This window comes from Triturus cristatus, chromosome 2_1, assembly GCF_964204655.1.
Source record: "Triturus cristatus chromosome 2_1, aTriCri1.1, whole genome shotgun sequence".
NCBI classification, from domain to species: Eukaryota; Metazoa; Chordata; class Amphibia; order Caudata; family Salamandridae; genus Triturus; species Triturus cristatus.
The window spans coordinates 662579800-662605890 of record NC_140581.1 but is presented as its reverse complement, the minus strand read 5'-3'; the positions used below and the strand labels follow the sequence as shown (position 1 = coordinate 662605890).

The window sequence follows — 26091 nt, the reverse complement described above, 5'->3', positions numbered from 1 at the left end:
GGCGGAGGATAGGCGACCAAACAAACTCATTGTAGCCCACGCGTGTCTGCGTTTGGCAAAGTGAGCTTTGTCAATAAGTAGGGACCTTGTTCGAATACATTTCTTAATGCTAGTTTTAAATGCTGACCTACTGGGGTTAAGGTCCCATAGGGCACCCGCAGACAGTTCTTGAATCGAATCCTTAAAAAGACGGCTATAAGAGCCGCATGGGTTTTTCTGGGAAATGTCCAACCAAATTAAAGACTCCAATGAGCCTGTATTTGCTTGTCTCAGTTTGTGGCACAGATTTAAATACAATCCTGTGCCAGAAATTTCATAATTTAATAAGCCTAGTTCAAGTCGAATCTGGGCAGCTGAGGCAGTTTTGGGCAGATGAAGAGTTTTTTTATAGATTTTGGTCACAGATTGTTTAAAAGTGGAGTTTAGTTTAACCCTAAAAATCTCAACACCGCATGTCAGTACCGGCCCAATTTTTGCTCTCATAACTTCCAGTAATGGGGATAGACTTGGGCCGGACAAAGATCTTGAAAGCTTGCAGAAATTCACCTGAAGGGTCATAGCTTTAACTGAGATGTCCCTACGCTGTTTGTTAAAGTTGCCCCTGGAGTCGAAATTGACCCCTAGATATTTATATGCATTGCCTATTGTGAGACTCATATTGTTATACAGCCATCCTCCACCACGGTAACGTTTTCTACCAAAGATAACCACTTGGGTTTTCTTTAAATTGACCTCTAGACTGTTCGTGGTGGTATATATGTCTAGTTTATTTAGTAGCCTTTGCAGCCCTACTCGTGTCAGACTGAAAAGGACTAGGTCATCGGCATATAAAAGATTGCATATTGATACACCTCCCATCTTGGGAGAGTGGCTATTTGTTTCATCAAGGGAGGGTGGTAGGTCCGCTATGAACAGATTGAAAAGGAGGGGGGCCAGCACACATCCCTGTTTAACTGAGGGTGTCACTTTTGCCATATCCCGACGCACTAAGTATAATACTACCTCGATTACTTACCCGAGTTTTCCCAATAATCCAAAACTTTGTGTAGTGCAATGTATTAAGGATTATGAGGTAAGTACTGCTCAATTTTGACAAGATATGCATGGTCAATTGTTGATTGCTCTGCAAAAAACTTTTCGCCCTGTGACCCCTGCTACATTAGCAAGATGGGTGAGATGGCTCATGGGTGAGGCAGGTATTGATGTTACGAAATTTGGTGCACATTCAGCTCGTGGAGCAATGGCTTCCAAGGCTTTTTCTATGGGAGTGAGTTTAATAGACATTATGAAAGCAGCTGATTGGTCAACTGATTCTATGTTTAAAACTTTTTATTATAAACCGATTGTGGATATTGCATCTGTTGTGGTGGCGCATCTTTGAACAAGCATAATCGGAGCCTCCGGTCCTGACATAGAATTCTAAATTTGCGAACATACGTGACAAGAATTTTCAAGTGTACTTCTCAGGATGCGAGGCAGCAAAGAAAGAGGACACTGAGACACTATGAAGGGCTTATATAGGGCAGTGGCTCAATGGTTGATCATGTGATATTAGGGCCTCATGGGAAATGTAGTATGTTTATTTTAATTGGCTGCTGTATAAAGTTTAAAGCAATGAGAAGTATAATCGGTGCCTCCAGTCCTGACATAGAATTCTAACACCGCGCCTTAATATAAATGCACGATTATGCGGGTGCGTCCTACTCGTGGTTATGATGCACCCCTACAAATGAGATTTTCGCTCAATTAGTTGCAAGACTGAAATTAAAATAGTAAATAAGCCTTGTGGGCTGTTATCGGCGAACGGGCTTTCTCCAAATATCTAGGCTTAGTGTTTCCACATTGTCTTCTAGGCCTGGAGTTTCAATAGTAGTTACATTGCCTTCCGAACGTCCACAAACCCCCTACTACTATCTTTGTTATGTGGGTTGAGCTAGTTTCGGGACGTTTTTGCAAGCGATTGTGCTTGTTCTTTAATCCTACCTGGCAACACTGGTGACGCTCCCGGTGACGTCGTGTGTGGTGAGCAGCAGCAGGCCGGAGTGGCGGTAGAGGTAGGTGTTCGATGGGAAGAAGAGGGCATCTAGATCGGTCGCCGGTGAGGGGTGTATTTGTTCACGCGGACCTGAGGGGGTCGGTGATCAGCACCGAGGGCAGTAGAGAAGGAGGGTTTTTACAGGTCGGCGTAAGCTCCGCCCCCTCTGACCACAACACAGGCCTAGAGCGGCCCAGGAGCTTCATAGAGACTCCCGATAGCCAGGAGTGTAACCTTCTCCACTACTGCCTATACCTGCAGATGCTGGCCCAAGGTCGCACCAGCGGAGCACCTACATAACCCATTACACAGTAACGCCTCAGAACCCTTTCCACACAATAAAAGGCGACCCCCGCCGCCAGTTTCCTATATCAGTCAGTGTGTATATGTAGGCTGCATAATGACTTCTGTATGCATACTCTTGTCACTTACAGACCCGAAGTTCACATGACAATGGGCCCTGTTTAGGCTGGAGATTCCCGATTTATTAAGACACAGTTGGCTTTATTTTACCTGTCTCTCGCCTGAAATTGCCCTTTCTTCAACAGAAATCAATGGAAATAATCAATTTTCGCATTTATTTTCTCATATGTTCCCACTTTTCTGTTCTAAAACGTGGACATGTATGATTAAGAGCTGCTTATCTTGGCACATCGTCTCCCTTCTGCGACAAAACCCGCCCAACCAAGAAATACAAAACAGCTTCTACCGATTTCGGTAGAAAAGTACGACAGAATCTGTTTCAGCAAAGTTATTTGAGGACCGCAAGCTTGTTTTGCCAACTCTCAGAGAATTCATTGTATGAACTGACAATGTGCCCATTATAAATAAATATATGATCAGAAAGACGCCCCACACATTTTAATTGATCAAAGAAAGATATGTGTTTAGTCTGCGCTTTGGGTGTCGATGCCGATGGCTGTTTGAGGACGCATGCGTGTGCAGGTTTTAAAACATTGAGCTGAGTTGGTAACACACCTTATGTTGGGGTGTGTGATTGGCAAGCCACTTGTTTGATTCCGGTTTCATCTTTCTTTTCCCTGCGATTTGGTAATTTTACCTCTTGTTAATTGCTCTACCATGATTATTCGTGATGGTAAAAATAAACAAAATAGTTATTATTACCTTGTAATGAGCCATTGTTATATGGAGTATGTAATTGAGCTAATTCCATGCAGATATGTTTACGTCTGCTAACCAGGATGTTGCAGACCATAGGCATGTACAGGTTTTGAAAAATTGAGCTAAGTGTGTTAGTACACATGACGTTGTCGTAAGTGACTGACAGTCCACATGCTTGATTAATGTTTCATCTTTACTTTCTTTGAGATTGTGTCTGTCAGTTCGCAATATTACCACTTGTTAATCGCTCTACTACGACTATCCAGTTTGTTAAATAGAAAATAACATAATTATTGTTAGCACCACATATTGAGCCTCTCCCTTATGCAATGTATATTTGAGCTGAATCCATACTAGAAGCCACTAGGCTAAAGAGCTGGCAAAAAGTAGTTGTCTTACAATTGCTTTGGAAAGACTGGTGTTCTTATGTGCAAAGGGTACTATTATTACTGTTTTAGCTCTAGGGTACATCGAATGTACAATGCCTGGGATGGTGAACAAGTCTCTCAAACCGAAATAGTGCCTTTTAACAACATACCTTATAACAACAATAATGTTGTTTTAAATTCTCTTCTAAAACCCACTTCATAGTAAGTGTTAAAATAATTAAAATCAACACTGTCTTTAAATCTTGTGGAAGTAGTGTTGGTTATACAATGCTTAATTTTTATTAAATTGTCCAAATATGCTTTGGAGAGTGACCATATTCTTTGTTATGGCTATTCCTAAATATCTATAGTAATTATGGGAAAAGGGGACTTACGCACTTGTCATTGGAGCGTGTTGTGCACAAAGCAGCTTATTTTCTTTGCTCAAATTTTTAGCATTGGTATCCAATTATGCTTAATTACAATATTAGTTATGCTGCTATTGACCGACTCAAACTTATTTTGACAGCAAATTAAGGCTTTACAAGTTTTTTGCTGTCATATTACATATGTAAGTTTGAAAAGGCAGGACACATTGAGGCATTATCTATGCTACACAAAGGGAGTACTGGTGTTCAGCCGAGCTACCGCTGCATAGGCACAATTTCAGTGAAAAACACAAGACCCTCCTTATAGCAAAATCTACATTTGTCGTATGCTGCACTAGCACTACCTGATCGTAGAGGCAGAGGTATCTCTCTGGATACTCAAGTTATATGCTAAGGCCTTGCATGACCAAGCTATCTTTCAGTCTACCCAGAGGTCAGGGCCAAGACAGCTGACCTGCCCCTGAGTTGGCAATGCTCCGTCACACAAAAGCAGCCACATAATTTCTTTGAAAATTCCTCCAATCTTATATTTAGTGCCTTTGGGCTCCGACTGAGCCCATTGAAAGCCTTTGCCTGCCCGGTATCATCAGAAAATATATTCAGGGAAACACAAACCTGTGTTGAATATTACAACAGATATCCTCCAGCAGGAGAGAGTATGAGGAAGATTCAGCATTTGAACCATTCTCAAAATGGCAATTTCTAAACACTCTTCAAGACATTAAATTGGGGTTTGAAGGATCTCTCCCGATCAAATAAATTCTCCAGGGTTGTCACCATATTTAAATCTTGGTTAATTAACCTGAAGTTAGCCTCCAGCATGTCCTACTTTCTAAAGAACCATGTTTACTGTTCATCAGGACATTTTTATGTTCTTCTTTTTCACTATGTACCACATGCAAGGCACCAGGAGCAAATACATAAGTGAAGACCATAGGCCTGACTATTGAGTGCCCTATTTTTTTGTGTAATACATTTTATTGACGTTTTGCAGGTCAGTATAGCAACAAAAACAATGCTTTATCTCCCCAACACAAGGACCTCTCCCCAACACCCACATTTTCCTTATAAGCCACAGTAATGCTTGTATTTTGTCTCCGATCTACCCTTTCTGCTCTCTCATCCTAACTCTCAGACTTCGTAATTTCTTATCTTTTCGTCCATGGTCGCCTGTGAGGAGGTGACTGGGGCCTGTTCTATGCCCCAGAATGTCCAGAATCTTCCCGCATTCTGTGATATTTATGAGGGCATCCTCTGGCCCCGTAGATAGACCGTCCTGTTATCATGCAGTTATCTAAGCAATTACTTTGCCAAGGAGGCTCCTTCATCCTGCCCGCATCAGACTGTATCCAACTTGGCCAAGACCAGTCCCAGTCGATGTAAGGCAGTTTATATCGATTAGATTCTCCATCAATCAAGATATGTAGGATAGCTATCCTGGGGTCTGGACGTAGCAGCCATCCCAGCACTGAACTGGTCTGAAAACACAAAATTCCAAAAGAGAGTAAATTTGCTACATCCCCATATAGTGTACAGAAAATCCCCCTCTGCTGAGGGAGAAGTGTGGCTCACTGGTTAGAGGAGGCAGACCTGGAAGCAGAGGTCAGCCCGGGACCAGGGTTCAATTCCCGGCTCGGCTGGGTCTTGAGTCCATAAAATGTCCATGGACTCGATAATTCTCGCTCCAGTGCATACTCGACTCATGGGTTCACACTCTGCGACTCTGGGCAATAGCCTGCTTAATCTCCACACGGGCCCCTCGCGGCGGGATGCCTGGCTTTCACCTTGCGGATGCCCTGCCGGGCTATCTCACAGGGGAATACCAGGACGGGTTCCCTAAGCAAGCGCTTAGAGACCGCTTGGTGATTTGCGCTATATAAATTCCTGCACATTTACATTTACATTATGCCTAAGTCACAGGAGAGGCTGAATTTCCCCTATCTTCCATAGCACATGCCGTGTGAAGTACACCCTGTCGAGATATTTCTGCTGAATGAGGCCAAGCCCCCTGCTATTGCTACTTCTATTGCGGCCGCCTTTGCTTCGTCCCCACTCCTCATCCTCAAGGGGACCCAGGTGATGCTACAAAGTCAGAAACACTTTATTAAATGACTCTACACTATTGGTAATGAGGGTGAAATACATCTGAGTTACATTATGGGCACCCAATTTCCCATCAGCAGTTTAGCTTCCAAAGGATTGAAGTCCAGGAGCTCTGCTAGCTACACCGCATACGGCATGAGGGCTTGTCACAGGTTGAGATAGTGGAAGAACTGACTAGAGTGTAATCTTGAAGATTTTGGTAGGATTTCATCACCAACCCTTGCATTACATCCCCCAGAGTGAAGATTCTTATACTCTCCCATATCTGAAAGCCTTCCACTGCTGCCACGTGCACCAACATTTTCTCCTCCCTAAGAGGTATCTCTCTAGTTAGACGTCAATTCCATCCCATGTATTTTAGAGTTGCGATCTCCTCCATCATAAGTGGCTTGGTAATAGTTGGCAAGGAATATCCGAGGACAGTCCTATTGCCAAAGGAAACTCGGAAAGGCTGTGCGAAGGCCTGCGGCCAGTCCTACAGGAAGTTTTGTAACTGATACAAAAAGTGGGGTAGAGCTATCATCTTAATGATGGTCATTCTACCCAACAGAGGCAAAGCCATCCAGAATTTAGTGTCAGTTGCCAATTTTGTCAAGGGGAGAGAGGTTGCAAGTTCCTCACCCTAGCCTAGGTGATCTTCTGCATCATAAACACACCCAGGTAGTTAAGTCTTTCCCTTGTCACTTGTATGTCCCCTGCACATCCCAAGTCCTGGGGATAGGTGCTAGACGGGAACAGGGAGGATTTAGAAGTATCAATCCGTAGGCCTTAGGTTTCCCCAAATACACAAAGTATTTTTAAGATACGGAGCCCCAGTTCTTCTGGGTCCTTTAGAAGGATGAGGACATTATCCACATATAGGGCCACTCTGACAGAGATCCCAGTGTTCCATTCAAACTCCCACACTTGGGCATCTATATAGATCCATTCCACCAGCCGTTCGATGGCAAAAAGCAGGGGAGACGGGGGGGCAACCCTGCCTAGTGTCCTGCTGTGTCGACTTAGGATACAAGGAAGCCCCTCCAACTCGGAGAGTTGCTGCAGGTATTTAATACATTTTGGCAAAGTTCAATCTCCGAAGTAGTGCAAATAATTAAGTCCACTCTACCGAATCAAAGGCCTTTCAAAATCTGCTATCAAGACTGCAGCAGGTTGCCACAGCTAGCCAGCACGTATGTTGTTTCGAGTAGCCTGTTTAGGCATAATTTCTGACTTGACAGGCCAGCAAGGGGATTACTGTTAACAACTGGTTCGCCAAAGCCTTTGCCACAATTTTCATCTCTGTGCTTAGTAAAGAGATAAGCGGTTCAGGGGTTTTGCAGGCTTCGGGTTGACCACAATTTCTGTGCGACGGAGGTCGGGAGGTAAGGATCTCCTGTCCACTACCTCACGTATGGTCTCACCCAATGGCGATATTAGTTTCCCTGAGTAGAGGTTGAAAAGCTCAGCCGGGAATCCATTTGGTCCTGGTGTTTTTCCTGAGTTCAGTTGTGTTAATTTCCGCTGGAGCTTATTTGTACTCCGGCTATCATCCAGTGAGGTCTTACCCTGGTCAGAAAGCCCTCTGAGGGGGGAAATCTGACAGAAACTTCTCAAATTTCTGGCTGGGCAGATCTTCCCAGCACTTGTAAAGTGTGTAGTTTGAAAAGCTCTTGGCAGTGGCCCATTCTTCCGTCACAGTCTTGCCTCCTGGGCCCTGATATTAGTGATTTGAGTATGTTGAGTTATCTATTAACACAACAGGTGAACCATCTTCCCTGCCTTGTCTCCCAAATGATAAAGGTAACTCTGGGAGGCCATTTAGGCTTTCCTGGCCTCCCCTTGCACTAGTTGATAGAGGAACGTCCGGTATGTAACATATCTCTGAATGTTTCAGGTGACGAGTTCAGTAGATATTGTGACTCCACCAGAAGGATTCAGGACTCTTCCTTCTCTGCCCCCATGGTTTGTTCACGTTTGCGGCCAGTTTGGTAGCTAATTATCTGCCCCCATAGGACGGTTTTCATGGCCTCCCTCAAGGCTCCTGAGGAGAAGACCCTGCCCTTGTTGACTGCAAAATAATGACTTTCCCTATGTGTGTTCTACCATCATTGTCTTTTAGAGTCCAAGTGCTCAGTCGCCAACTCCGTCTGGGGCGTGGGCCACCCATCCCAATGCACAATTCCACAGGGGAATGGCCATAGAGACTCCGAGCCAGGATCCTTACCCCAAAAACCCCATGTATCTCTGGCCTAGGCGGTAGGAAATAGTCATGGCATGAAAATGATCTGTGGGCCCTGGGATCAAAGATCAATGCCTGTTCCTGTGGGTGGGGCTGTGTCCATATAAAATGCGCCATCAAGGTAGAGCGTGTCTAAGTCACACTAGGTCTACCCCTTCTATCTGAATCTTCGTCCACCATACCCTACCTATCCCCTCCCAGCACCATGAGATCCAACCACAAGTCTCCCAAAAGCCATATTAGCAGTTTCAGAAAGGTGGTCATCAGAGGTGGTGGGCCGTAAATATTTATCAGGGTCAGTGGTCTGTCTCTCAGGAGGACTGTAATACCCAAGTATCTCCCCAACTTGTCCACCCATTCTGGTTGCACCACAAAGGGGACGTGGTGTCTATCCATTGGAATCTCGGTGTCAGTCTCGTGCAAGCCATGTACATTCTGTTTTTGGCCCTCAGTGCAAGACGGCTGTCCAGGGCTGTTTGATCGTGATTTAGTCCTGTAGCATCGACTGGTGCATTGTGGCCATGGTGACTTGTTGATGTCAGTTTTCATAGGGGAGTTTCCTTCCATGAGCGGGGGTATATGGGTGTAAAGCAGCCTCCTCTTCTACACCGCAGCAGGTGCGAGAATGGGTGGATCGAAGAAAAACATACGGGACTGGAAAAGAACTTTCAACTTAGCCAGATATAATATCTTGCATTGGATGTTAAGACTGTGCAGTTTTTTTTTTATAACTTTCTCTGCTTTTGTACTAGCCGTGTAGTAGTTGGGGGGGGGGGTTGTGGGGGGGAGGGGAAGGGGAAATATTGTGGATGGTTCGAACAGGGAATCTTGAGTGAGGGCATAACGCAGGACTGACTCCCTATCATGGTAGTTTGACATCTGAGCTATCATGGTCATGCTGAGACTCCAGGTGGAGGCCTGTTTGTTAGTGCTATATGCGTTCGACTATGGAGCATGGGGACATTGATTTCGGAGGGAGGATCTGTTTCAAACAGCGTTCCAGAAACTGTCCCATGGCGGACCCATCGCATCCTTCCAGGAACCCCACAAAACTTAGATTGTTTCCTAGCACTTGTCCTTTTGCATCGACCACTCCTCGCCACCAACTCTCCAGAGGTGCTTGTCAAGTGGGCAATCAAATGCTGCAAGGTTTCCACTGTATTCCCCAACTCAAATACTCGGGCTTCTGCCTCAGTGATCTTATCGACTGCTTTCCTTAAATCCTACCATAGTAGCATGACATCAGCCCCCCTGCACCCGCCGTTGTGTGTAAATTTGTCTATTGTACTTTACCTCCCTGTGCCATGGAGCTTGTCTCTCACCATGATGTATTTCGTTTGGAGGCCTCAATAGGTGCGGAGTCACTCCCCCTGCCCCCTCTGTCCCCCCTCCCATCCGATAGGGTGATGTCTTAACCCTTCAGCCAACTGAGGCGATATAGTGACCAGACCTGGAAAGGAAGGACTCATCGTCCTCAACGTGAAGCAAGTGAGAGAGTTTTGAAGCAGCTGTCCTTTTCTCCGCCAAGTTTTATCTCTTTGTGACCCGCTAGCCCTCCCTGACACACAGCCAGCAGAGGTGGTACGAATAGTCACCAGGCTCTGTATGCCAGAAAAAATGCTGGGAGGAGAAGGGACCGAGTAGGACAAGCAAGGGGGAAGTCAGCCAAAGCAGTAACTCCAGCAGAGTTCAGCGCCGCCCAGGAGCCTCACCGCCAGTGCGAGTGTAGGGATCGCTGCCCCTCCTCTACTGTTGTGCAACTTTCGTAGATCAGGCCTTACTGGTCTGTGCAGGGGTCCCGCCCATATCGTTCGGTTCCCAACTTCAGCTGCTGTTCCCTTGTTCGGAGAGAGTGGTGCTCTCACCTCTCCCTCACTGCTACTTGATCAGGGCGGGACCAGCAGACCCTCTCCCGGCCCCCGGCTGCACCGTCTGGTCCCGTCACTCTGCAACCCCTCACCGTTTGAGCTCTTAGCTGTCCCGCGTTGTCACGCCTCCTCAAAGTCTCTCTGCTTCAGAAACTGGGATGGGGGGATTGGGTGGATATGTGAGGACCCTCTAGGAGCTTATTACATGCCCCACCACTGGTCGGGCGAGTGCCTAACCTCCCCCGTCGTCTCCTGGGTTCTTCAAGGGCCACAACTGCACCAGCTCCTGCCCGCGATGGCTCCTCTGCCTCAGGCATCCTCTCTGGCACCAGAGACGCACCGGGCCACACCATGCTTCTCGATCAGGCTTTTGAATAAGAATATCTCCGGCCGTGTGATTCCTGTAGGTTTTCGGCCTCAGAGGGGTTAAAGACGGCAGTAAAATGAGGATGATGCAGGATTTAATGTGGTGATGTTCATAAGCCGCACTAAGGCACTTCTGCCACCTTGGTGACTCAAGTCTCACCCCCATGAGTGCCCTATTAAATTGTGACCCATGTGCAAACGCCTGTTTTGTTCAGGGATTGCAATTCTAAGTAGTTCATAGTAATTAACGGTGCAATGAAGTACACACCCCTTGTTAGCTTTCAGTAAATCGAACCTGCTCGAATTTAACAGGTGAAAAATGGGCATTAAATGCTGGGACAGGAGAACTTTGTACCATCAGTATTTATGATCTTGATTACTTAGATGTGCCTCTCTATGTGCTGTATTGTTAGGGCATGAACAGAAACAGCTGGGGAGTGCAGATGGAGGGAAAATACTTAATAGATGAGCCATATCACTTTCTCCACATGCATGAATATACCCCCCCACACCCCTGAGTGCAATTATAGTATCAGTAGTGGTGGGGTATTAGAACATTTGAGGTTACAGCAGGTAGAACAATGGACAAAATAGGTGGGCTTATTAACCCCAACTGAGCCTTATGCTTAGCTATGTACATGTATGAATATCTTTATATTATAAAGACTGGGAAAATAAAGTCCTTATTCTGTGTTGTGCAGCATTGGGGTGATAATTTTAGCATCTTTGTAATTACTACTCCCCTGGCCTGTAATCTATTCTGGGTGACTAATTACCTTCTCCTCAGTGTTCCCCACTGCAGAAGGAGTTCTAACGTGTGAAATCAGTGTTTCTACACTGGTTGTCACATGTTTTGCTTTTATATTCTCCTGACCAATTTTGCTGATTTCTTTTTTGTAAATCTGTTATGGGAAAATGATGGTGTGTGGTAAGTGCTTCACAACTCACATACCCGATCCAAGGGACAGAGGCCAATATGACACCTGGTTCCTCAGTTCTAATGTTGGCAGCTCTAGTGCTGGGCCACATTACCTTCTCTCATATATGGATGAAAGATGGCTACTTAGGATCCCAGTCTAAGCACTTGACTCCACATTGTGTGAATCTGGACAAATCATCAAATCTCAGTGTGCCTAATAGTGAGATATGTAAGGTTTGATTTGTATAATTCCCTCTTGATGTACTTGTTTTTGTAGACCATTGCCCAATCCCCCAATTAATGTACACGGTTCCACTGCTTTCTAGCTAGGTTTCTACTAAATAAATAACAATATGTGCATAGGAGCCTGTGAGTCCAATTTGGCCTACGTTTTAAGTGTTTTGGTGCATGTGTGTGGCTTAATCTGCTCAAACTGAAGTGTGCTAATGCACCTGTTCATGGATGTAGAAGAAAAGCAGGATAAAGTTGTGCATGCCAATACCTACAATTTTGGGAGTATTCGTAGACTATGGGATATGGGAAATGTCCAAGGATGAGGGATGCTACCTTTGGGAGCTACTGACCCAGTTATTCATGCAGTTAAAAGGGACAAGAGTTCACCCAATTGTCCTCAAAATAGACTGTGGAAGGAAAGTGTTGCGTGCACTTCACAGTATAACAGGGCCTACAGCACCCATAATACAGTTTGTTTAAGATAACGATTACCTGGAATGATGGAAGGAAACTGACTTCGCGGGCTAGAGTATAAATTAGAATCATTGATAGAAACTAGTCTCAATATACCATTTTTCCAGTTCTGTGTTTGTTTGAGTAGTCTCTGTTATTAAGAACAGTTTCAAGGTGCTAAGAAGATGAAATAAACCTGAAAATGAAAAAATAAGTATTTTCTAATTTCATTCCGTTGAAATTTTTGGGAAGGGGAAGCCCTTCTCAAATTGTTCGTTTTTATCAGTGCATTATTCCTTGCATAGATTATAAAATGCTCTCTCTCTGTTACAGCCTGAATTCCTCTTGTTTTGTGTCTCTTTTGTGCAATATGAGAGTATGACAAGGCACGTCTGCTGACTATTCTTTCGTGGGCGTTGTGTGATAATTGAATCTTTCATTCCAGATGATCTATCCTCTATCACCTTGCAAATGGGCTCATTAGCCAGAGAATTGAGATTGCAGGAGGCAATAAAAAAACAGAAAGTCTCCTGTAGCTATAAATAGGTTTTGGACGACCCGCGAAAAGCTTAGGGTGAAGCTGAGTTTGAGGCCCCAGCCCAGTCACACATCCGGTAAAAAAATGCATGTCCTGGAAGCTGCAGCAGCCTGATCCGGGGCACCTGATTTGTGAGGTCCTTTTACTCCCGTGGCGTGCTCCCCTACAGACTGAGACACGCATAGTTTTTTCCTCATAACGCTTAAGATGTACCAATATCAAGTGGGATAATACCCACTTTCGTACACTCAAACATCAGTTGTAAAAAATTGTTTTTCCAGTATTTTTATTTAAGTGTCTTTAATATTTTTAGGCTCTATAAGTGCAGAAAAGTTGAAGTTTAATTAAAGGTACGCCTGACATTAATTAACTTGTGTTGTCCGTTCCTGTACACCGTGTTAAAGGTGGGTGAGCCAACAAATTAACAGGGAAAGCTGAACGAGTGGTCTGTCTTGGTTTTAAGAGCCCATGCATGTGCCGTGCCCTGAAAAGGTTTATATAAATCGCGCAACAAACCTCATCTAAAAAATGTGATTGTCTCTAGAAAATGAAAAACGTGTGATTCTTTAACCTGCATAAGTGTTTCCTGTTAGCACATCAGATGATATAACTGCACTGAGAGGCATTTATTAAGTGCTTGCTTTTAAACATTAACTTGTAAACATTCATGCCCCTTCCCTGATGACAATGCCATTAATGAACTAAAAGGAAAATCAGTTGTCCAGTGCACCGTGTATGTTACCTAGATTCTATGTTGTATAACATGGAATACTCTATAGATTCAAAGCCAACAGAGGTTCTTGTAAAGAGTAGATTCTGAACTCCGATATTTGTAGGTGCTCATCAATGCGGCAATGAAGAACAAGCATTTTCAATGCAATAGGTCTCACATTTACAAGCGTTGGAGCTATTGGCATTGTATATGACAATGCCTTTTATGTATGTGTTGTTTTTAAAACGGGTAAAAGGCATTGTCATTTACAATGCCAATACCTTAAACTCTTGCAAATGCGAGACCTATTGCATTGCATATGCGTTCGGTGCCCGTGCTATAAAGATTTTTTTTTTTTTTTTAAAGCATTGAAAGAGAGTGTATCCTGCCTGCAACAGGAGGTAGGACTATGCTATTTGAAAATATAGTGCTCGGAGGCTGTAATTCAAGCCTACTGAGTAACAATACACGTAACAGGGGGTTTCCTCATGGGTGGTTATAAAAAAAAAACAAGGCGATACTAAGAAGGGACTCCTAAGCCTATTGTCCAATGAAAAGACAGTTTACAGTGGACAATGACATAAGCCAATGAAAAATATGAGCGGAGCTTCAAGTCCATTCCTGAATACCACATGCCTCGCAGAGCGGCGCATGCGCTCCTCAGGTTCGACCTAAAGAGGAGGTGCAATTAAATACATTATTTGACTGGGATGTCTGTTTGGTGAAGCCACAATTGATCCCAGGATTTCTGATTTCACATTCATTAATACAGCTTGGGTGTCTCTTGATCTCTCCTGTTTTGAAGTCGAACCTAGCGCAGCGAGCACGCGCTTCTCTGCGAGGCTTCTTGTAGCTACTCTGTGTGGGTCTGACACCTCCCAAGCTTTGGATTGGCTTTTGCATATGTCTTTTCAGAATCAAAGGCTGCAAACGGCTAAAGGTGGGTGCATGTCCCACCTCTTCTGAAAAGTTAACTCCCACTGCGTTTTGCCGCAGGAGCGAGCAGCGGCGCGCAGGGTGGCAGCTGTAGTGCTTCCTAGTCTCCAGTATAAAGTGCGCGCGAGCAGTTGTCTGTTGCCTTTGCTCCAGCCCCCCCTCCCTCCTCCTCTCTCTTTCCTGGGTGCGTAATAAGAACTCTTCAGAAAACTAAAAAGTCTTTTGAAAGCTTGGCCCATCTACTGTCGCACTCCGCCCCCTCCATCCATTGAATTATTGGCAGTGTTACCCTACAGGGCTCCAGCTGAAAGCAGCTCTATGCAGGTTAAATTTATGCAGGTGTGAGAGGCTACTGCTCCCCCAGCCCTTCCAATCCCAACTCTTCCCCCACCCCCTCAACACAAATCAGCAGCGCACATCTCCTCTACAGAAGACCAGCACTGCGCCAACACCCCTACCAGTGCATCCCAAAGCACCCAGCGAGATATTTTTAAAATTGACACGAAATACTGTTCGCCCCAGTACACTCCATTTTAGTAGGAAGAAATGCCCAGAGAAGCACCTGCAAACAGTAGCATAAAGTTAAGTGATTTGCTCAGAATCACAGGATGTTCTGCGTCATTGTCGAGACTCTAACCCTGTTCCCCAGATTCAAGGTCGACCGCCCTAGCCGTTAGGCCAACTCCTCCTCCAAGCAGGGGCATTCTGAGGATGGATGCTAGAGCTTGCGTTAAAGTAGTATTAACTCATTGTTTTAGTTTGTAACGACGCATGATAAAATGTATACTGGGATAGATTGTGATTGTGTTAGTAAAGGAGTAATTTATATTGCTGTTTTATTTAAAACTGGTGCTATCAGTGGTGCTGGAACTTAGGGTGCTGGCCATCGACGCCACCTGACAGTAGTGCCTTGATTGTACTTTCCATGTAGCTGATATAGATTTTAAGATAGCTGTACTGTACTTTGTAACGCACGCACGTCTTTATGTATCTGTTAGAAAACCTCTGAAGTACTCTGACTTTCTCAATTCCCCTATATCCCATTAAGAATGTCACTAGTTAAAATTACAAAATATCCTAAACAAGCGGTCAGAGACCCCAATAGTAGACACAGCTCTCTGCGTTTAAAGAATTAGCAGCACTCTGTCAAACAAAGGTGCCTATCACGAGGCGGTTTGAACTTGAGCACACAGTAAATGCGTCAGAGCAAATAAATAAAGGGATGTTCATCGTTAATTCTCTATCTGAACTACAAGGATTTATGAGTGGGCTGCAGCACCCCTTCTTCCAACGCCACTGTGTGCCATCGAACAATAATACACAGCCCCCTGGTTCCATTGACTCTCATTTTGTGTGCTGGGCCCTAGTGCATTGATTTGTTAGTTCCAGGCCCCCGGCACCAGCGCATTCAGAGGTAGGCACTCGCCTTTATTTCCAAAGGAAAAACTACAAACTGTGCCTTTTCCCTTAACCCCTTGCGTGCTCATGACGGAACCACGCCGTCATGAGCCACGGACGGCGTGTGCTCATGACGGCGTGGTTCCGTCATAACTGCGGCCGTTGCGGCCGCTCCGCCCATGCGGCACTGATTCCCCGCCTGTGCGGGCGAACAATGCAAGTGGGCGGAGTCGTGACGGAACCACGCCGTCATGAGCACAGCTCGCCCGTGACTCATGACGGCGTGGTTCCGTCATGAGCATGGCGGCGCCGCGCTCACCCCGCACCCCCCCCAGCGCCGCGGCGGAATTCGCGCCGCAGCGAAGGGGTTAAACTAACGACTTTAATCTGACAAAAGACATCGCGTGCCCGGCTGTGTGTGGTGTCGTCAGCCCTTGTGCGTACTCCAGCCGAGCCCTCGCATCTTTCCTTAACCCCGACCTCAGTCAGACTGATTCCAATTTCCCTCCCATAGAGCAGCTCAGTTACTGACAGGCCTTCCCTTTTTTTTTTCTTCTTTTACAATTCTTGGCCATTTTAATCATCTTTTTTGTACATGTGTGGTGTGTATGTTCTGCTTTTATGATTATATTTTTTAAATCAAATAAAGTATTTTCAAGACAGGCCTTCCCTGTGTTCACTCTCCCCGTTTTCACTGGCGCTGGGGTGCCGCGGTGTCTAAGACAGCACCACCCTCGAGCTGTTAACTCGAACATCATAAAAAGTATTTTGACCACATTAGACTTGCCTGTCAAAAACGTGTAAAAGATACAGTGTAATTTAGTGTGCTAGATTATTACTGCAGCTGTCAAGCGTCTGGAAACAGTAATGGCACAGTCCAACACGGGGAGGGTCTCGAGCGCTGCGGCTTGTGATATTCCAGAGCCCGGGCTGCTCTAGGTGCTCCTCTGCGGCAGGTGCTGTAACAGCGCTGGTGGTATTGGGCCCATCACGCGCAGATCAGCTCGCCTTTGAGCGCTCCAATTTTCACGTTGTAAATGCAGTTGCAGAGTTTCTTGTAGGAGGGCTGCTAGCATGGCCCGTAGGCTGGAAAACGGCTTTCGATCGGTGAAGGGCATATTTTTGCAGCTGGGAGGTGGTAGGGTTATAGCGAGGCATGCTGTATTCAAGTCTGGACTTAAAACTCCGACCATATTTTTCATTGGCTTGTGTCATAGTCCCTTGTAAATGCTGGCTTCTGATTCGTTAATAGGCTTGTTAGTCCCTCCTTAGTATCGCCTTATCTTCATTTGTAAGCTCCCATGATGACTGGCCCTTTTACTTCTGTTGTTACACGGTGGGTCTTATTTAGTCTGTAAGCACCATTTTCTTTCATGAGTTTCTCCTACTGCAGGCACGACGTGCTTTCCTGCAACATTCAGCGCACCATGCGCACTTTCACTTTCCAAGCAGCCCGGGACAATGGCTGCCGCTTCTTTGAAATGAAATAGGTCACGCATTTACAAGAGTTTCAGCTGTTGGCATTGTAAATTACAATGCCTTTTATTTATGTGTTAATTATCAAAACAGATAAATAAAAGGCATTGTCAATTATAATGCCAAAAGCTTAAACTCTCGCAAATGCGAGACCTATTGCATTTCAAATGCTTGTCATCAAAGGGTAATAATTTGCCTTTAATGCTTGGCGCATGACATTACACTGTGGGTGGCAGGCCGTGCCACATGAAAGCCTGGTTCGAGCCTGAGGGTCCATGCAGAGCTGAGCTGAGCCAGAGCCAGACAATCTGTCTCAAGTCTGCACTACACCCTGTAATGCGTAGGAATATGTATAAAATCTATCTTCTATGCTTGAACTGTCCCCCCGCTCATTCTTCTGTCATAAACTATATCACTTCAACTCTTGACTATTCTCTTACTTTTTTGGTTAGTGTGCACGGGCTTCATTATTGCCTACTTCCACACCCTCTCCATTTGGCAATTACTTTTACTATTCAGTTGCAGGAAATCGCTCAAATCTAATGTTTGTGCAACCCAGTCCTAACCTTTCTTAAGTAGGCTTAACATGAAAAACTATCAATAATCCAAAATGTGCAAATCTGAAGTAAAAGAGCCAACAAAAATAGTGATTGCTGAAAATGCAAAATCCATGTAATCCTGTAGTCAAATATTAAAAGGTACAGCAATTTTTTTAAAGTGCGAAATGATGGTCTATGGGCCTAAATTTGAACCACACACTAAACATTAATAAATGCATAGTATAAAGAACGTGGTAATAAGTGAAATGCAATTATTAAACATACAACATTTAAACGAAAGGACACTTAAGCTTTTCTTGAAATAAGTATGCTTCCTGTACAAATGTATAATTGTATCAAGATCACTATTTCTTTTGGCATTGACGTACCATTATGATTGGTTAGGATTTTTTTTTCTTGCCGTTTTTTAACAAACCACTCCACATATACAAAGGCAGTTCCCTGTTTTAGAGGAACAGATCCTTTGGCACACATGTTTGTGCAGATTGAGGACCTGATTTGGAATTTGGCAAACTTTACTCATGTCTGTCAGAGTAGTGAAGGACATTGTCTGCCACCCTGACTGACAGAAGACTATCATATTTCGAGATCACGGGTGGCCTAGTGGTTATCTCTATATCTTCAGAGGAAAGTCCTCCCTAAACCGGTATATAAGCAATCCAAGACAGATTTTGCCCTTATTGGGGCCCTTCAATCAGGTTTTGCTTGGTTCCAGTGGCATAGTGAGCAAGGGACCGACGTCTGGTCATGCCCATGGCCCCTTAGGGCATTACATCATACACACTATAGGGAATTGGAGGAGTTGCAATATCTCCACCCCAAAGCGGGTGGAGGGAAGAAACACTGGCAGGGTGCTGCTGCAACACAGCAAAGCGGGTGAGGGGGAAGATCGCAGGCAGCAAAGCATGTGGAGGGAAACAGGCGCTGGGGCTCAGAAGCAACGCTGGGGGCTGATGCAATACAGTGGTCCGAAAGCAGCCAGGAGGGCGCCTGTAGGGAGGGAAGCAGCATGGCGGGCATGGGGGGAAGCAAACAGGTGAGAGGTAGAGCAACATGTAGCACAGAGAGTGGGACAGAAAAGCAAATGCTTGAGAGAGCATTTGGAACCGGGAGAGGGTAGAAGCACACTGGCAAGAAAGCAACAAGGGCTGAGGAGCATGCAAAGGCAAGTGCATCACGGGTAGTGGCTTGGAGAAGCACAGAAACGAAAGAGCAGCTTAAAGAGAAGAACGCTAGGGAGACTGCTAGAAAAGCATGCACTGTCATTGAGTGCTTAAAAAAAGCAAAAAGGATCATCTGAAAAGCAAGCAGTGTAAGGACACATTAAGGTGTCTATTCTCCAGTGGAGGGACAGACACCAGAAGTGGAAGGCAAGTCCACATACATTAATGAATAATAAGCATATGGGAGTGATAATGAAGCCAATAAATAGTAAGCAATTGATGGGCTCTAAACCCCCTGTAAGCTAACAATGTGTCTTGTAACAGACTGGGCATGTGCTGTCTAGTAGGTGAGACCTAAAATGTAATGACGTCAGAAGCTGGGGTATTAGTTGATGGGGTAGGTACCCACCTCAAGCAATAACCACACTCCTTCTTAGGGTGAACCACTTCAGCCACTCAGTTACACTGAGCTCAAGTCCCTGGCAGCTATAGCACTGGCTTCTTAAAGACAATGTGTTAAGTATTTATGCAGTACCAAACCAGTAATAAAGTTGAAATGCAAAACCATGTAAATCCCCAAATGAAGTCAAAATATAGAGTAACATTCAATAAACACTTGACATCAAAATGACAAAAATCCCAAACGGGAGATATCAGTTTACAAAAAAAAGGAAATAGAAATAGTGCCAGTGACAGTCAATGGTTGCAGTAGAACAGGACCTAGGAATTCATTTAGCGCTGACTGCAATGGAGTGTGCATTGGATACACTAACAGAGTTTGTCATGGCTAAAGATTTTATCCTCCAATTATAGCCCTTTAAGTCCCAATCCACCACAGCAATCCATCTATTAATTCCGCCTCCCCCCACCCTACCCACTAGGACCTCAGGGGAGGCACTTAAGAGTTCACTGGGTGTTAGGCAGAGTCCAGCAGAAGAGTCCAGTCTTGATCCAGTTGCCACTGGTCGGCTGGACAGTTGCAGGAAAAGCCTCTTGTAACTATTGGTATCCCTTTAGCTTGAACCGGAGGTCAGCCTTATGACCCTTGGAGTTCATGTCTTTGTCCTGGATACAAGAGAGAGAGCAGGCCCAGTCCTTGAGGGCCTTTCTCAGACAGCAGGACAAGTACTCTTCTGTTCTTCCACATGTCTGGGAGTGTTCTGCATTAGCTCCCTGGAGAGACCCCATTTATGCCTGCCTCAAGCTAGTGGATGGGAATGACCAATGGGGATGCCGTATCCAATGGGTTAAAGGATCCTGTGATTAACCTCACCCACTTTGGGCATTTTAAAGATGGCAAAGGTCTTTGACCACATTAAACTTGGGCTTTTGGGGTGTGTGTGAGGAGTGTACTATAATTCAAGCGTCCTCCTGCATCGAGCACTAAAATCCACTTTTAAGCAGCCATCGTACCCCAAATAAGCACTGAGACACTAGCCTCAGGGGTGTGGAAATTTTTCCAAAACCTACTTGGCTAAGGGACAAAATGTTTCACCAATCTACTTGTCCTGGGAAGGTAACTGCTTGCCCCGCCTATTCCATAAATTACTAAGGGAGGTCTGCACAAAGAGAACCTGCACTGCAATCAGTGCAACATACTTTGCAATATATATTTCAAGTGCAAGTCCAATTATGCAATGCATGGTCATGCAGTCTTAAATGCAACTGTTGTAGGGTGGCTGTACAGCATGCGTGCAGATGTGTCAGTGTGCACTGCACCCAATTATCAACTAATTTGCATGTAACACATTTTCATATTAAGAGAAATAGTACCTAAAGGCAGAGTGCAGACTTATAATTTACTACATTTCTGGAAGTGTTTTTGGCACAGACAAGACTTTGTCGAAATATGAACCTATAGGATAGAAGGGTGTTCTCCATCATAGGGCGAACTCATAGCTGTCCAGCTTCAAAAATACTCAGATGTGATGCTCTGATAAACTTGTGAATGGGAATAGCTGCACTTCTTGGCAGAGCTTATGAACGGTTCATGGGGCAGCAAAATCAAGTAGCAGATGTGCTGCGGCTCACTGAGGCGGGATACTTCAGTACAAATACACAAGAGGCAGTAATATAGGCAGTTAAATCAATCTCTCCTTTTACACTTCTGGTCAGGTGTGGTGTGTTTATATTATTGTGCACTCACCGCTACATCTCTACATTCTTCTCCCACACAAAGAGCATATGCAGCACTGGCAGTAGCAGTACAGGGTTCTCTCTTGCATATAGTAATGGTAGCAGCTGAGTAAGCTACCCTAACATGAAAAAGTGCAGCTCACCAACTGATGTTCAAGTTTGTCTCTCAGATTTGTAGGACATGTAGCAGCAGTGATATCTTTATATTCACACAGCTGGAAAGCAAGCGTTAGTCTCACAGAGAAGGGAAGGAGTGTTAGTTTGAAAAGACAGTAAATCTAGAAGTGCAGAGCTGAGCATCATTGAGACGGGGGCTAGTGAGTAACTGCAACCACTCAAAATGTCATGTCACACCTAGCAAGGATGCCCAGGCTCAGTCACAGTAGAGTTGGAAACTTTGTCCTTACCTCTTGGATAGTTAAATGGTATCTGGTGAATGAAGTTTGTTTATTCTTCAGCGGATTTAGATCCAATAATAACTGAAGAAACACCCAAAGCGCCACTACTTTATTTTACTTTCCTCTCATGACATATCAGGGCTGGTGGCTTAGTGGCCTAATGTGTCCACTGTAGGGCTCTGTGTTTGACCTCATGGTCACAGGTTCAAATCCTGCTGGGTCCACTTAGCCTTTCATCCTTCTGAGGTCGATAAAATTAGTAACATTGAGTTGGGTAACAATAAACAAATGTTATTCAGCGCCAAGATACCCTTCTGGGTGAACATGTGCTTTAAAAATGCACGTTAGGTTATCAAGCCAGGACACAGGCGTAAACACTGAGGCTCTTGCACTGCATGTGGTATAAAGTCCGAGTTCAGGATTCTTTCCTTTCACCTTTAAAACTGGGAAAGCTTCAGAATCTGCTTCATCTGTGAAAGGAAAGCACCATGCTTGTCATGTGAGCCTGGTGTGGGCATTTATTTTTTGCAAAGGTATTGGAGTGCTTTTCATGAGCACCAGTTACATTACAAAAGGTCATGAGCATTTTTTTTAGGCCAGAGCAGATTAAGTGATCTGCCCAGAATCGCAGGATGTTTAGCAATGCTTAGACTTGAACCTGGTCCCCACGGTTCAAAGTCGGCAGCTCTGGCTGTAACTGGGGAGTTGGGAGCTGGGTGGGTATGTGTGTGTGAAGGGCATAGGGATGGTGGTTGGTAAAATGGTGGGGCAGTCCCACTCTCTCTTTAAAATAAGGGGACTCTTTGCTCCCTTCTTTCAGTCTGGAGTCTATGACAGGAGGCCCTCCGCCTACCTCTTCTCCTGCCCTGCTCTCAAAACCCCATGGCAGCAAGTCCTGAATACTGTATTCAGAGGGCAGTGTGAGTGCAGCAGTAGTATCAGGCACAGCCTGCGAGCTGTCTACTCAGTGGTTGAAGTGCATTAAAAAAAAGTATGGGAACTGTGATGCTGCATGAAAAGGGGAGGCTGGGTTAGAGAGTCTGGGGGGGGGGGGGGTTCAAATTAGTGGCTAAAAAAACAAATATTTTCTAACTTTTTGTGGTCTTTCACCTTCAGGTAACTACATGTATAATAATGGACAGCTTTAGTTGAAATGAAAGTTACGTTAATCAGTGGGATATTATGAAACCTCTATTAGTTCATGCACTGACCAACCCATTAACATTTAGCACAACAGGCAGGAATCTCTCTGACAGACCGTCCTAGGCACTGGCACCCACATGTGCAGACAGCACATGCATCTCTATGGAACGGTGACTGTGCAGGTTTTGCTGCAGAGTTCTGATGCTAGCCACAAGCATCCATCTTGCAGGACACTCAACTCCACCAACTGTCAAAAGAGCCGGACCAGCCCTGGATTACTTGGGGTAGAGGTGGAGGCTGTGAGATGCCTCTACACAGGGTCTCTGCTGAAGGAGGTTCTGGTCACCGCAGGTGAAAGAGGAAATGACACCGCTCTTTATCCGCAGGGGCCTGTCCTGGAGGAATTGATTCCACCTAGTAGTGACACAGAACCAGTGTCAATGTGGTCTTATGACCCTGAGATCCCCTGAAAATCATTTCTGTAGTCAGAATGAAAAATAATGTGGATGGGCGTGTGCAGGCATCGAGAGGGATTTTGGGCTGGGAATGAGGTTGAGGGGCAGCAATATAGGGGGGGGGGGGGGAACAACAGTCTAAACATTCATAATGTACCTCCAACGTACCCAAGCATTGAGGGCTCTTTGTCTAAATAGATCACATCACAGGCAAACTATGACACTTTCAGATTACAGCCTCCATTCCCTATAAGAGGACAGCTAAGGAGGTCGAGAGTATGCTGCAGTGATTGGTTTGTAACCTACGTGCCAGATAGGAGTATGGTAGTTTGGTAGGCTTTTGCACCTGCTACCACATACAAGGTAAAAAGACCCCTGCAGTTCCCCTGCTCCGACCCCAGTGGGTTAGATCATAGGAGGGGGATTTGGGGAGGAAGAGACAGGGCCGATGCGCTTGCAGCACATGGCTGCAGGTAGCACTCACGATCCTCACGAGCCAAGCTGTTTTTCAAAAGGTAGTTAAACAGACACATGTTCCAAAAAATAGCAGGAAAGAGAGCATGAAACATGGGCCCGTGAGAGAAAAATAAGGCGAGGGAGAGTGAATGAGACGGATAGTGTTAACTCATGTCAGTGTGTGCAATGTGAGGCACACACACTCTATTGATTCGGGACCCTGGAATTTCAACATCTTTTCGTCTTTACATATATTATGTAACAGCACACAGCGGCTCACTGTTCACCACCTTAATTCTCAAACGGGCAAAAAGTAGACTAATTCGATCAGGCACTTTGCAGGTAACAGATAGCAGCTTCTGTCCCTAAAGGAAATTAATATAAATCACCCATCCGCCCCATCACTTTTCTTTTTTTTTTTTTTTTTTTGTGTAGGTTCTTGGTAGTTTAATATTTACTTGCTGACAGCTCCTTATTCCTCATTCTTTATCTTTATGGTGCACACAGCCAGGTCTTCTGTGAGTTGTGTCTGGCTTTTTCTCCTCAAGTTTAGGGCTAGTCCTCTCCTCAGTTGGAAGTCCAGCAGCTCTTCCTTCAGGGCAGGAAACAACGATAGTATTTTGAGTGTCCGAGGCTATGTCTGAGCCTTGAGGGCACCCTGGTCAATCACCCGTTCGGAGGTGGGATCCAATGCTCCTTCCAAATCCACAGCGAGTACGAGGAACTGGCTCCGGGAGACCAATCTATCCAGTTCTAGGGGGCATTGGAGGGAAGCTGTCTTCATCTGTTTGCTGCTCTTGCCCCAATCGCCATCCAGTTCTGGTGTGTAATGGAGCCGGCCTGTTTTTCTTCACCCTGCAATCATTGTTTTCATTACACTGCTGCAGAATGAGGCATCCGAGGCCAAACTGTTTGTGGATTACCGTGGGGCAAGGAGTGCTCCGAGGCGACCCGCGAGGAGGCGCAGCACTCCGGCTGGGGCGGTACGGGAAAGAAATGAATGCGGGGGAGGGAGAGGGAAGATGGAGAGAGAAGAGGAAGAGTGAGAGCAGACAGGGACAGCAGATAATGAGAGAGCTAGTGAAAAGGAGAAGTGAGAGGGGCAAAGCAATAAAGGGGGCAGAGAGAGGGTGAAGCAGAGGGAAAGAGAAGGGAGAGGGGCTAAAGCGAAGAGGAAGAGAGACAGACAGGGGGAGCAGATTAAGAGAGTAAAAAGCAGAAGAGAGAGAGAAAGAAAGCCATCCCATCACTTTTCAAATCCACCAGCTGGAATGGGCAATACAGGGTAAAGCAAACATATTGCTCATTTGCTATAATGCTACAGTGTGGTTTAGCTGAGATACTGATCACGGGAATTTTAAATGTTTTCAACCCGGTAACATTCCTTAACGCCACATTTAGTATAATATGAGCCGTTGCATAGCAGAGCTCCACTTACAGAACAGTCCGCTCCAAACCCCAAGTTAGCGCGCTCGGTTTTCTCTCCTGGATTCTGAACTGAGCACTAGCATAATACCGTTCTTGTCACTGCAATCCGTTGAGCTTTCAGCAGGATCGTTGCATTTGTTTTCCTTCGCGAGCAGAGAGAATAAAGTTAACTGTACTCCTACGCCCCGCCACCTGGTGCCGCAAGCTCACTTGGCATTAACCGGGTAACATTAATGCCACCCTTTCTCCTCACCTCTGTCTCAGGTCGCGCCACCAGCACCGAAATATTTCTGCTACCCTCGTGTTAAAATTGAGACAGCTTCCTCGTGGTTCTGCATGTCCACCATATTAAGCTTGAGAAAGCGAGACTACCGCTTATTGAGACTGACGTTTCAGTCCCCCAGCCAATCACTGGCGAGAGCCCAGTCCTGGGCTGCTAGCCAATCACAGGCCTCAAAAGTGTCTCCGGCTCTCTGGCAGCCTTTCTGATTGGCTGCGAGTCCCAGAGTGCTCCCACCTGTATTATGCATGCGGTTTAATGTCTACTTGTCCATCGGACAAAATAGACATTAAATCTTCTTGCCCGTGGTAAAAATCAACATGGCTCGGGCGTCGGGCGATATGATTTCCCCACCCCTGTAGCCTGATAAAACAAAAAGTAGGGTTTCCTGCAAGTAGGTAGTGGACATACAAGTATTGTTTTGGCATCCTGTTTTCCTCCTTTGAAGTGTTCTGTAGGTGTTGTATATAAACCCAGCAGACTTGTTAATCAGGTTTTGACACTGTAATGTCAAAAAGAGGCCCACTGTGATTGGAGCCTGCCGGATTGGGGGGCACAATGGAAGGGCCCTGCCCAGGTGTCAGCTAACATTTGCCTGTGACAAGGGAAGCCTCTTTGTGTGAGCCCAGGTGTCCACTTTCAGACCTGTCAAGCAAGGTTGGACATTCAAGCAGGATTTGATACTTTAATGTAAAAAAGGATGCTCAACCCCTCCAAACTCCCGTGCATATTCTATCAGGTTCAAAGGGGTCATTTCTGTCTATTCAGGTTAGCCTTTGTTTGCTCCTGAGAGGCATTCCATGCCTATTCAGATGCTAAGTACTGGCTCACAGAACTGGGAGGGATAAATGCAGATTGGTCTCTATGAAAGGCAGGCAGAGAAAAAGTAGCTTTCTAAAAGTTACTTTCTCTTAATATTTAGTGAACAGTTGAC

General features: G+C 45.4%; 1 protein-coding gene across 1 annotated transcript in view; it reads left to right on the top strand.

The window, feature by feature from the left end:
• The first annotated feature begins 1922 nt into the window (after positions 1 to 1922).
• The window catches only part of PJA2 (praja ring finger ubiquitin ligase 2), a 202257-nt gene continuing 178088 nt past the window's right edge, over positions 1923 to 26091 (top strand). The window contains exon 1 of the mRNA XM_085632581.1: positions 1923 to 2054. The gene's annotated coding sequence lies outside the window, so the exon portion shown is untranslated. The remainder of the gene's footprint in view (positions 2055 to 26091) is intronic.